The 12,208-nt window shown below is 36.3% G+C and overlaps 1 long non-coding RNA gene across 1 annotated transcript; it reads right to left on the bottom strand.

The window, feature by feature from the left end:
* Positions 1-9,438: 9,438 nt before the first annotated feature.
* On the bottom strand, positions 9,439-11,818 carry LOC120764737 (uncharacterized). Its single transcript, XR_005704262.1, has 3 exons — positions 11,681-11,818; positions 9,726-9,774; positions 9,439-9,607 (listed from the first exon to the last, which is right to left on the bottom strand). It is a non-coding gene; the product is annotated as an uncharacterized LOC120764737 (long non-coding RNA).
* Positions 11,819-12,208: the final 390 nt, after the last annotated feature.

The raw sequence follows: 12,208 nt of genomic DNA, 5'->3' as shown, positions 1-12,208 counted from the left end.
TTTTGTGGTGGTTTGAGTGATTCTGTGGGAAAAGCATAATTTTCTCTTAGGTATTAGTATTCTGATTCAACAATCATGGGTGCCAGTGTGAGAACCTTGACAGATGGATGGTAGATACATTATTGTATTATTCTCAGTTGGAAGTCTCCATAAGAGGCACTAAAAGAAAAGAAAAGCAAGACATTTTCTAATATATCTTATATATGTTAGGAAACAGAACTTTTGAATTGGTCATCCACATTCCATTTAGAACATTTTGTTTGATTTTTTCTTTGCCATGTTTTACTTTTTATTTTTACAGTGCTCATGTCCTACATTTCCCTCCTTCAGCACTTCCCCTGTTCTCATATATCCAGATCAATCCCTTAAAAGCCCATGAAAATCTTCACAGCTTATAATAGATCATTTACATATTCACAGATTATATCATAACATGGTCAGGGTAAAAAATATCCCAATAGAATATAATGCACTGGCGGAGGTAAATTAACATGTACCTTATAAACAATGCACAGAATATTTTGAGAATCTATATATGTGTGTATGTTTACTTGTATAAACATATTATGGACACAGAAGTATTTATGAGTGTTATATAACTACTAATATAAACATGCGCACACAAACACAGACACACACACATCTATTTGTATTTGACATTTGTTGTTCCACCTTCATCCTGGCCATTACCATTCCAGTAATGGATCCTGTTGTGCATTGAAATTCCCATTGTGGTCCATTACCACTTTCTTCTTTGACAGCTCTATTGCTTCACGAGCTATTGTGCTATGTATGACATTGATTGGAGACACTGGATACACATTAGCAACATCACAATACACATAATAAACAAGGTGTCGCTCTGTGGAGTATCAAGAATGGGCGCAGTGCTGCGTAGCCCACCATGATTTCCACTCCTTGGGCATCCCTCGTCCTGGGGTTTGTCTTCCAAGGTCAGCTTGAGATCAGAGCTGGCATGACCAAAGGTGGGATGGTTCTTGGCTGAGAGGTCCCACCCTGACAGCCTCCCCTGCAGTGAACCCCAGGCCCCAGGGATCTGCTTCCTTTCTGGCACCTTGACCAGTTATCGACTTGAGCTGTAGCATATTGAAAGTTTTTTAATATTTTCTTCTCCTCATTGTAAGTTCACATGCTATAGTAGAAAAGGAGATGACACCAGGTGCTCCCAAACAGGCAGCTCTCCTGTGACAACATCTCCTGTCCATATTTTCTCTAAGCCAGTACCAACTCCTTTGGTGATGATTCTCTCTGGGGCCTGAACAAAGGTCATTAAAATGAATGGGAAACTTTCTGTTGACATTTATGAACTTTAACTTAGACCTTTAAAATCATGAAGTAAGAGGATGACAGCTGCAATGCTAGAAATAGATGGAAATCTTTGGAGTGCTATGGTCCAAAACACACTAAGCTTTACTTGAGAGTCTGCATGTATGAGCAGCATGAGGAGTATTGATCCCCTTCAGTTACAGCTCTTCAGTGAGCAGGAACAGTCCTCCCCAGACAGGAGAAATGTTAGTAATCTAATTCAGCAATATATACTTTTGAGATGCCAGTAATAAAAGAAAAATATGAATTCTCAAAGCATTTTCTTGACTCTGTACTTTCAATTGGAATTGCTTCTCAGAGAACTTAGAGAAGGCCTTTACCAATTACAAACTTAGGGAAAAAAATTAACCATTAGTAAGGATTCATACATTGCAAAAACAATAGTTATGTTCCAAATAGTTATTTGTTTCTTGATTGAAGTAGAATGAGAGAATCCATTCTAACTCTTAACCCCATTGTTTTAACACTCTCACAACCTCAGCAACTTCAAAAATGGACAGGCTGTTCCAGATGGGTAATATTTTCATCTCTCTGTGTTTCCTTCATTTGTGAATGCTGGAAATTCTTGTTCAGTGCAGATTCCAAGCCTCTTCCTGCCTTGCGTCTCCTATTGTTTGTTCTAGTTCATTCCAACTTTTACAGTCCACCAACCCAGGTCAACTGACTCAGCTGAGAACATTGGAAGCCTTGTTGTTCTTACTCCCGGCTAAATTACTTTGCTCTCTCCAAATCACAGGTAGACAGCTCACCATTTGGTATTCACAGTGCTCCAACAGTTCTCATTTCAACTTTTCTGGATTCTGAAAAAAATGTGTTCTCTTGTCTCACATTTCCTTTGCAACTCGGTGTCCAGAATGCCCAGTACCTCATACTTTTCTCTGCGATTTCCAGAAAAGTCATGGGATGGAGAATGAGTGTTAAAGGAAATTTTAGGATTTTTCCTTCTATTCCAGATATTACTTAAACTGTTGCCTTAAACCAGTATCATATCCTCATTTTCTAGTAATTTATTAAAACAGTTTCAAAAGACATGCAAGAAATTGTGTGGAATAAATCCTTCTCTCTCCTTTTTATTTGATTCCTCATATATATCTATTGAGCAGTGGATCAGTGATTATTGAAGTCTGTGTTTCTATTTCCCTATTTAACTCCCAGAAGTTCCATGTTTGCAATTAAAAAGACCTGGTATTAGATAGAAGAATGTCTGATATTTTATACTGGTTGGAAGATGCATTGGACATGTTTCTTGTATGATATAAGCGCCGTAAAATAGACAAGTTTAGTCCAATTTCTAGCATTTTTCCCAGGGACCTTTGCTGGTGTGAGATGTTAAACCTCAGCCATTGTGCTCTTGGGATACATGAGCTCAGTCTCCATTGCCTTTTAACCTCGTACTAAAGTGCATGCAAACGGTGCTATTCCCAACACACAGCACATTTCCACTGTGCCACGAATTGCAAAGGCACAGCCCATTTCAGAAAAGCAGCCACGTACAGGGCAGCTGGAAACCTGGGAGGAGCAGAATGTGCTAGGCTGTATTTAGGCCAGTGGCATCTTCCAGCAACCTCTCAGCCCCCAGCCCTGGAAGATAGCCTCCATAAGATGATTCACTGCTGCTTTTTCATTGCTCCCTCTTTCCCATCAGGGTCACAAATAACTTACTTTTCCAAATGCCGTTCTTCTATGTGCTTCTTCCTTATATCACATGGTAGAGTGATCAAATAATAATGTATTAGCTGTCATTAGAAAACTGCATTGCAAACTGCGTGCGTATTGCGTTACATCTTTAGAGTATTGTATCATACAAGTGTTTATTCTTGGAGTTTCTAAACATTGATTGTTTTTAAAAAAGCAGACTTTTCCTGTTAAGGAAGGTTTTTCAACTGAATATTGAGAAAGAGTTGATGGAATTAGTTTCTTAATCTAACAAATTACATCTGTATTTCATTGTTTAACGTTCACCCTGGGGACTGGAGATCATAAAAAAAGCCCTCAACAAAAATGAAAAAATGAAAAAAAAAAAAGAAATAAAAGTTTTGATGGTCTTTTTGTTTTAAATGTATAATTGCTGTCAGTCAAAATAAGTCATACTCAAGCTGTTGAAATTTTTGTTATTAAATTCACTCAAATTATTAATTGTGAAGCTTGTGCATTGTTTGAAGCAGTGCACAATCAATACAAAATTTACAGCTGAAGTACAGAGTATTTCTAGAAGTTAATTTTATAAAAATAATACAAATAAATTATTATAAATACAATTTTTCTGACAGTGCCACGGCAAATTATGCAGCATCATCATTCAAACTGAATGATAAAGAAGGCTAGCCCATAGATTTGGAATAGTAAACCTAATTAATTTTAATATACATAGTATTCCAATAAATGAAGTATTCAGAATTTTAAAAGTAGTAGTAGAAATATTTAACTAAGAGGACGAGAGGCATTATTGAAATGATGTCATACAATCTGGGAGGCATTGTCATGTTCAGTAAATTAGCATGGCCTAACCACAGCAGAAAATTTCCTTGAGCTGCAATAAAGACTAAATGCTTTCAGACTCCCATGATCCTTTGTAGTCATCATTTTAAAGCGCTGCCTTAGTGAGCTAAACCTGTAAAGTTTTCTTTTGAGCGGCTGTGAGTTGATTAGATCTATTTCAGCCTAGTAGTGGTAATAGGCTCCTCTCTGTGAAACTGCTTAGCCTCTGCTCCCCTGGCAGCTGGAGAAACTGGAATTAATCAGGTCTGCTGGGGACTTCTTCAGCATCTCCGCAGGCCAGCGACTCTGGAATCATTTACTACAGAATCTTACTGTCAACTCTTTGTCATTTAGGCTTTTGATTATGCTTGCTTTCTTCAGAAAAAATGGAAATGGGTGACAGATTATCCTAATGCAGAATTTCACTAGTTACTTTTGTAGGCATCTATTATCGTCCTTTGTACTGTCCATAAAAAGAATGTAGGTGTGTGCAAAGATTTTTAGGGGCAGAGATATGAAGAATATGCTATTGAAATTAACATATTTCTTCTAATTAAAGTATATTTCTTTCTAATAAAGAGACCCTCCCCCCTGAAATGACTGCATATTGTTTTGTCACTTGCACAATATATGGAGTTCCTCTTTTTTTCTTAAAAAATGATAGCTGGGGAAAAAAATTACTCGAATATAATTACATACCATGTTACTGTTCAATAACACTACTTTCTACTGAATATACTGTAGATGGAGATTGGGGGTTTTTAAAACTGTATTAAATATGAGACTTAGAATAAATGCATATTTACACAGGCTGCTAACTACTCTGAGCTTCAGCGAACAGAAAGTAAACAGTCAACACTGAAAAGAAAGACTATTAAATCTCCCTTCTTTTCAGCATTTCATCCCACAGATACAGAGTTCTATAGACTTAGTGTTCTGTAAATAGAGTCAATGGGCAGTCTGGATAGTCCTTAATGAAATCATCACCCCTTTCGACATTTAAAAATTTGCAGATTTATATTACAAACAGTTATTACCAAAAAAAAAAAAAAAAAAAAAAAAAAAAAAAAAAAAAAAAAAAAAAAAAATCTGCATGGCATAGAGGCATAGAAAAATATTGTTAATGAAATTGTTGAAAATTTGATCAAAAGTGATGATTTACGAAAATCTTTTGTTTGATAAATTTATATGCATTTAATAATATGAAGAATTGTATGAGCATTTGTTTGACTAGTGTCCAGTGGACTCTCTAAGGAGTCTGGCAAAAAATGTTTTTCACAAAAAATGAAGTGAACAAATTGTTCCTTTTTAAATAATTTTTGTTTTCTTTTTCTTTTTCCTCTGTTCAGTTTCATTCTAGAGAGCAGATTTAAACAGGTTACCTTAATAGGGTAAATATATTAAAATTTGATAACTATGTTTAACCTTTTTTTTTAAAAAAAAATTGCATTTAAAAAAAGGCAATATTAAATATTGAATGACTGCCAAAATCACAAAACTGTTCCATTATTAGCAATTTGAACAATTGAGTAAATCACAGAAATGGGCAAAGCCTCCATTAGTTTGCCTCCAAACAGAAGAAACCTCTCTATGTATGTTCCTTAGTAGGCTTGGTAACTGCAGGAACTTTGTACTCTGGAACTATCCAAAACACACCTACATACCTAGACTTCTCATTTGTCTTGTTTGCCTATATCTGGTTTACCAGTGAATCGGCATAAAAAACAGCAGTCTAATTTTCTTCTGCTGAAAAATAAAATAAAATAGACTGACTTCAGAGGATGAGCTGCATGGTTATATCAGCTAATTTCTTCACCTAGATTTCTGCTGCAATGAAGGGCTCTGGCTAGAAGCCATTGATAAAATGAATGTCATTGTTAGGCTTCCAGGTTTGTTTTTGTAGGGACTGGCATCATCGTTACTTCATCCTGTGTTGTGCTGCCTTGTTTAACACCTCACGGCCGTGGTTGTTTGCCAGCCCCTTCCTTCCAGACGAGCAGGTGAGTCCTCCAGAGATCAGCTTCTCATAACGTGCCCCTTGTCCCTACTCTGAACCTTTTGCTATCTAGGGATGAAAACCCTAGTCTTTTTCCTCCTCATATTCATGAATCCTGGCTCTCTGTTAAATGCAATAGGGCCCATGAGGCTGGAGCAGTTTGGCGTTGTCCCTTCCATGATAAAGTGTGTGGTTGGCAAAACTGATGCAACTGATGTGACTCACTAATTGAGCAATTTAACACAGAGCAGCATGTCACCCAGAAAGCATCAGATCCTAATGCTGCACAGAGCCTTCCTCACACTTTCAGAGGCAAAGAACTCCAAGTTAACCCACAAATAACTAAAAAACCTTTATGAAGTTAAATTGCAGATTTTTGTTGTCTAAATTGTGAGAATTATCCAAAAAATCTTGAGTTTTACTTGATAATAAATAATCCAAGTTTGAAAAATTACAGAGGGTTAAACACACTAAATGGGTCAAGTTTATTCTGTTAATGCTCATGTTCATGTTCTCTTTCTTTATTTAATACTTGCCCTTCTTTTATCCTTAGTCTGCTATGGTCATTTGTCAATGACAATTTGTTGAGTTTGGATGTGTTCCTCTTCTCAAGAAAAGACTTCAGATTAGATCTGTACAAATATTGAGGCAACTAACCTTGGGAAATGTCCACTGACATCACCATTCTTAGCTAATTGCAGATGTTCAGGACTCAAGTGGTAAATATTTAACAGGGGGGGTGTTTCTCTCTCCCTAGTATGACTCCCAGGTACTTTTAAACATGATGCAATGTATTTTAACCAAGATCTGTCAAACTATGCTGCAAGTGTTCAAACTAGGTTTCAAATCCTATCAAAGCATATTCGACAAACAAGAGCTATCGAAGCGATACTCCAAATGCAAAACATTACACCTTCTTCTATCCTGCTAATGAGCCACATCTCTGTCTTCTTTTCCATGCAACTTATTTTATAGTAAAGCCATACATTGCCATATAAACTGTTTAGGATAATTCTGGTTTTAAAATCAGCTTTATTTGGTTGCTGGAATTACCTCTGTCTGTTATGGCAGAATCTGACTGGCCACTGTTCAGAAAGTGAGAAGTGATTTTAAGTTTCAGAAGAGAGGGTTAGGTAAACCTATAGTGGCACTCAGAAATTTTTTTCTGGCAGCTGCATTTTCTAATTTGAGGTGTATATATTTTTCTCTCTTCATCTTTTGCTACTACTCCAAATTTCAAGGAACTGTATGTCTTGTCCTGTTCCCATTTCTTCTGTGGCTTTTTCTTTCCAATATGTTTTACCTCAAAATTTTAAACAAATTCTTTGTTTTCTATTTTACTGTTTCTGTGGTTTCAGAAAATTTGTTCATTTTATTTATGTTCCCACCAGATCTTCCTCTCCCATTTGCTTTTGTCAGGGGCACTTCAGGGGCTGATCAGCTCTGAGTGACTTGCAAACTTCTGCTTTGTTTATCTTGGCTTCTTGTCTATCACAGGCTTTTAGACCCGCTGAGTCTCCAGAAGAACACAGGAAAACAAGAATATTGTAGCTTGAGGAAAAACCTAGGCCTCATCCAGGGTTCAGGTTTTCACTATGGAGCTCTATGTAGCATCAAACTCCATCTTTTATTTTCTGAAATTTCGCTGTTATAATGCTGAGAATGCACAATTGCAATAACTCTCTTATCATAGTTTTAAATAATACAATACAGTGAAAAATGCTTTTCATTCTTTGGCCTCTTGAGCAAAAGCAACAATTTTCCATTCTTTTTGTTCCACTAGCATGTGCATGGCCAGTCATATAGCTCCGGCAAGTCTGGTGGTTTTTATTTTTTTATTTTTTTAATTGGTAATTCTTATTAAGTAGATACAGTAGAAAAATAGAGACATTGGAGTTTCAAATTAAAAAGGAGTGATTAAGAAGGGTAAGACTTTTGAACTGAATTGCTCTAAATGAACTGGGAGAGGTGCAAATCAGTCATTACAAAAATTATATAGTTTTCGGTCTTAGGTTAGTTCTGTGAACTGTTTAATGTTATAATTGGCTGCTGCCAAAATCATCAAGTTGAATGAAGCCCTAAGTTTAAAATGTCATAAACTCTCAGCATAAAGATTTATATTACACAGGTATCTGACCTACCACCACATGACAGGAGGTATTTGTTAAGACTTATATGACTCTTGCAAAGAGGAAAAGGACTAGAGAAAGAAAACATACATCTTCTGGACAATATCAAAACATTATGAATCTAGTCTGATATCTGACCAGTGAATTCAGAAAGCTGTGATAAACATAGTTGTTTCTTATTAAAAAATAAGATTTGATACTTCAAGTGGAAAATTTGTGTGTTTATTATGATGAATGAAGGTGGTTAATGTCAAATCTCAACAGCGTGTATTTAGCAAGACTTTAGTGGACCATTTCATAAACTATGTATACACTTTCTGAGGTTTTGCAGGCATTCAATGGCTCTAACCCATACACATCTTCCCTGTTTCTTTACACCAATGACCAAAACCAAAGTTACACTTGATTAGTCTGCATACCATAACATAGGGTCAGAGTACGGTGCCATTTACTGGCCTAAATAAAGCAGTGTTGCATAGGGCATTGCACTGAATTCAGGGGGACAGGATAAGGGGTGGTAGAAACCACCTTGCAAAATGAATCAGGAGGTAACCACTCCTACAAGGAAAGCCATATACTTTGGTGATATCTACAAAATGTTGCAAGCAAACCCATGCAAAAAGATGTGAGCAACATTCTTTGCTTTTTATTTCATAGTTTTAAAAATGGCTGTAAGTAGAGCACATAGAAGATATATATCTAAATATCCTTCCATATTAACACAGGTAAAGACATATCTGCAAAAACATATCTGTAAAAACATATCTGCAATCTCTCTGCATGTTTGTGGCTTCTTTGCAGTAGTGGAAGTTTTATGAGACAACAGAGAAGTGAAATGAGGAAAGATGGATAAAAGGTCTGAAGTTTCATGGCCAGCAAAGTGGCCTACTCATCATTTACAATATCATGATACCTAAGGCAGTTATTTTATTGAGGACTTGTCAGTTCATGCTTAAATAGCTGAAGCTTCATACAGACCTAGGTAATTAAGTATTTTCCTATGTCTAACAAACGACTTATAGCAACTTATCAGGCTCCATTTTTCTACTCTTTTCCAGTAACAAATCTACTTCTCTACATATTTTTTCTGAACACACAAGGCTCAGAGAATTAACAGATGCCACAAGCAGGCATCTCTTCTGCAATTTTTGCAGCACTCAGATTCACTTACAGTTTTGTGCTTCGAGAATATTGTCTCGCTATAAAAATTATGATTTGCCTAATGCCTGAGACCAGAGCAGGGTTAATGGGAAATATCTGCTCCCTTCTTGCACAGAATTGAGAGTTGGAGGCTGACAGAGGAGTCCTTCTGCAGTCCCTGCCTATAAGGCAGACAAAACACCCCCCAAACTACTCCACTACACACCACTGTGCACAAGCCCGCTAAAGACTTTCTATTTACTTTCAGGCATAAGAAGCCAGAACTATTTTGATAGGATGGATGGTTCTGATGACTGGCATGCAAATGTTCATAACAACTGTCCCACTTTGCTTCAGTTCCTGTTTATTACTTATTCTTTTCAGTATCAGTAAATCTCTTCAAGGCTCCTGTTATTATTGAAGAGGAGCCCACCTGGGAATGTTTAGGTCCTTTAGTAATAGCCTTAGGCTCAGATCTAATGTCTACTGAAAAAGGATTCACTGTTTAAAGGAAATACTGATGACAATTCGTTAAGGCATCATAAAAAAAATCTGTTTCAACTTAGAAGAAAGGCTTCTAGATATGTGAACAAATACTGTAGGTTAGCACTTACTGTATATAGACTGCAGGATACACACAGAGATGTCCTGTAGCCCAACCTTCCTTTAAATGTTTGCCAAGCCCTTAAAAAAAAAAAAAAAGGATTTCATAATGTTTTAAACTATAATATAAATCTACTGATCTGCTATTAATACAGTTACTGCGCTGTCTGAGGTTTGAGACACACATGTGTAATTCTTCAATGGCATTCTGTGCGTTATCTGGAAGGTCTCATTGCCGCTGCATCAATGCAAACCAGACTACACCCAGGCGAACAAAGGAAATTTAACTTTCATAAGTTGGTTTTAAAAATGCATTTACTTTGACTGCATTGAAAGAATCTAAAAAAAGATGAAAAGCATCTTTAGCATGCCCAAAACATCTGGTTTCATATTTTGAGACCAAAAGGAAATTGCATGAAGACTAAAATCTTGTTTTGATTTATATTATTATTGGAGGGCTGAGAAGCTGCCAGTCATAAAATAAAATTTTATGATGATAAATAAATAAGGAAAACAATCTGACAAAACATGTTGTGGAACAAAGCTCCATTTCAAGTTTAATTAACTGATAACAATGTTTATGATAGAAGAACTGTGCCACCAATTATACAGCTAGTAAATGCATGCTACCAAAGCAAAGACTGGCCTATAAAAGCCTGGCTAAAAAGGTTTCTCCTGCAGCAAAATACTTCCAAACACAAAAAAGAAGGTATTCTCCATGTAGTAAATCATGCAGCAATTAGGCCTCTCTTTGAAGATGTTTATTAGTCTTTATAGATTGTATGACAATTGTTCTGCTTCAATTGCACACTGTAAATTGCACAATAGTAGTAGCTCCTGCTTTCTAATATACTTACTGATGGTGCCTGGAGAAGCTGACAGTTTAGAAATTGTTACAAGAAAGATATATCTTTGGGGAGACAAGTAAAGAATAAACGTTTCCAGTTCTGCAGCACTTTGCCTTTTTCCAAAACCTTGTATGCAATTGTAACAAAGTGCTCCAGCAAGAAGATTATTTTAGAAACATGAAGATCAGTTGCATTTTACAGAGAGAAGTGATCCTTAATCATACATATAAGAGTTCAGTTGCTTTTCTGGTAAGAGAGGCTTGCACTTAAAATTGCTACATACTTCCAGTCCGTGTGGTTTAGAGACACTGGGATCACAGCCATGATATGCAGTACAAATCTTTAACTTTCAGTTCATGCTATACTATAATTTGCCAGTTACTACATAAAATGCAACATACAAATTACAAGATTCTGTATTATGGATATTATGAATTACTTGCTAAAATAATGCTGACATTTCCGTGGATACATTAAAAAAACTTGGCTCTTATTCTGAGACTATTCCTTTTTCAACTTCTGTAATAATAAACCACGTTTAGGAAGCCCTGAATTCAGCTATCTGAAGGAACAGTACATGAACTATTCTGATTGCATGCCTTATCACAACTTTTCACCCCATTAACTGCAACTGAGCAGTGAACTGTTGGCCAGACTACAACCCCAGTACAAGTTCTTCTTGTCGCTTACTATCTCCCTTCACGCCTGCTGTTCAGCTTAAAACCACAACTCTGTCAGAAAACAAACAAACAAAACTCCCCATTCAAACTGTGTGTTAAAAAAAATAGGAAGAAAATCTTTCAAATGTTTCCCAAAAGAAAACTTATAGTGGCATTTGTATATACTGACAGCAAAGGTTTTCAAACTGAATGGAAAGATCTATTTCGTCAAAGTCAGTGCTTTACAACACAGTAAACATTTAAAGGAAGTAAAAAGAGTTGTTGTAAAAAACTTTTATGATTTTATGTTTACATACATTTACTGTGAGGCAGAGAAAGAAAAGATCAAAAGCATTCTGAAGAGTATTTGCTGCTTTAGTAATAAGCCAAAAATGCTTGGAATTTATATTTTCCTAACTTCTCTGTTGATCCACATGCAATAATTCTTCCCGTGTCTGCACTTCGCTATTTTTTCTTTACCTGACTTGTTTCGTCTCCTATTCTGCTTGAAATATGAGTCTTCTCTGTCCTCTAGTTTGGGACTGTTTTTTATTTCTGAGGTGCGTGTAAAGCCCTCACTTTTTTTCACCAGTTAAAATGAAACCGGGGAAGCTATGCCTCTTGTGGTTTCTTCCAAATTCACGTGCAAGCAACTTAACATCCTCTCTCCAGTCCTGGAGGGAATTACTTCTGGCATGTTTAAATTCATTATCTTGAACCTTAATCAGCTGATGAAAAAATAATTAGTTTCATCAGCTGATGAAGGCCCAGAGTAATGAGTCAAAACATCCTGATCAAGACTCCCAGCTGTACTGAATGGGGCTCTACAAGTTTTGCTAACCCTCACTGCATTCTTACTATTAATTAATAAATTCCCTTCTTCTCTGCACCCATCAGAAATAAACAGCTACAGGATATTAGATTACGTGAAAGATTATTGTCTCCTTCAGTCATTTGGTGTCTTACTCCTGTAAGTCTCCAGAACAGGTTTTAGAAATCTTAACATAC

Source organism: Hirundo rustica, chromosome 2 (assembly GCF_015227805.2).
Source record: "Hirundo rustica isolate bHirRus1 chromosome 2, bHirRus1.pri.v3, whole genome shotgun sequence".
Classification (NCBI taxonomy): domain Eukaryota; kingdom Metazoa; phylum Chordata; class Aves; order Passeriformes; family Hirundinidae; genus Hirundo; species Hirundo rustica.
Note: the sequence above shows the minus strand (reverse complement) of the source record. Positions and strands in the feature narration are given on the sequence as shown.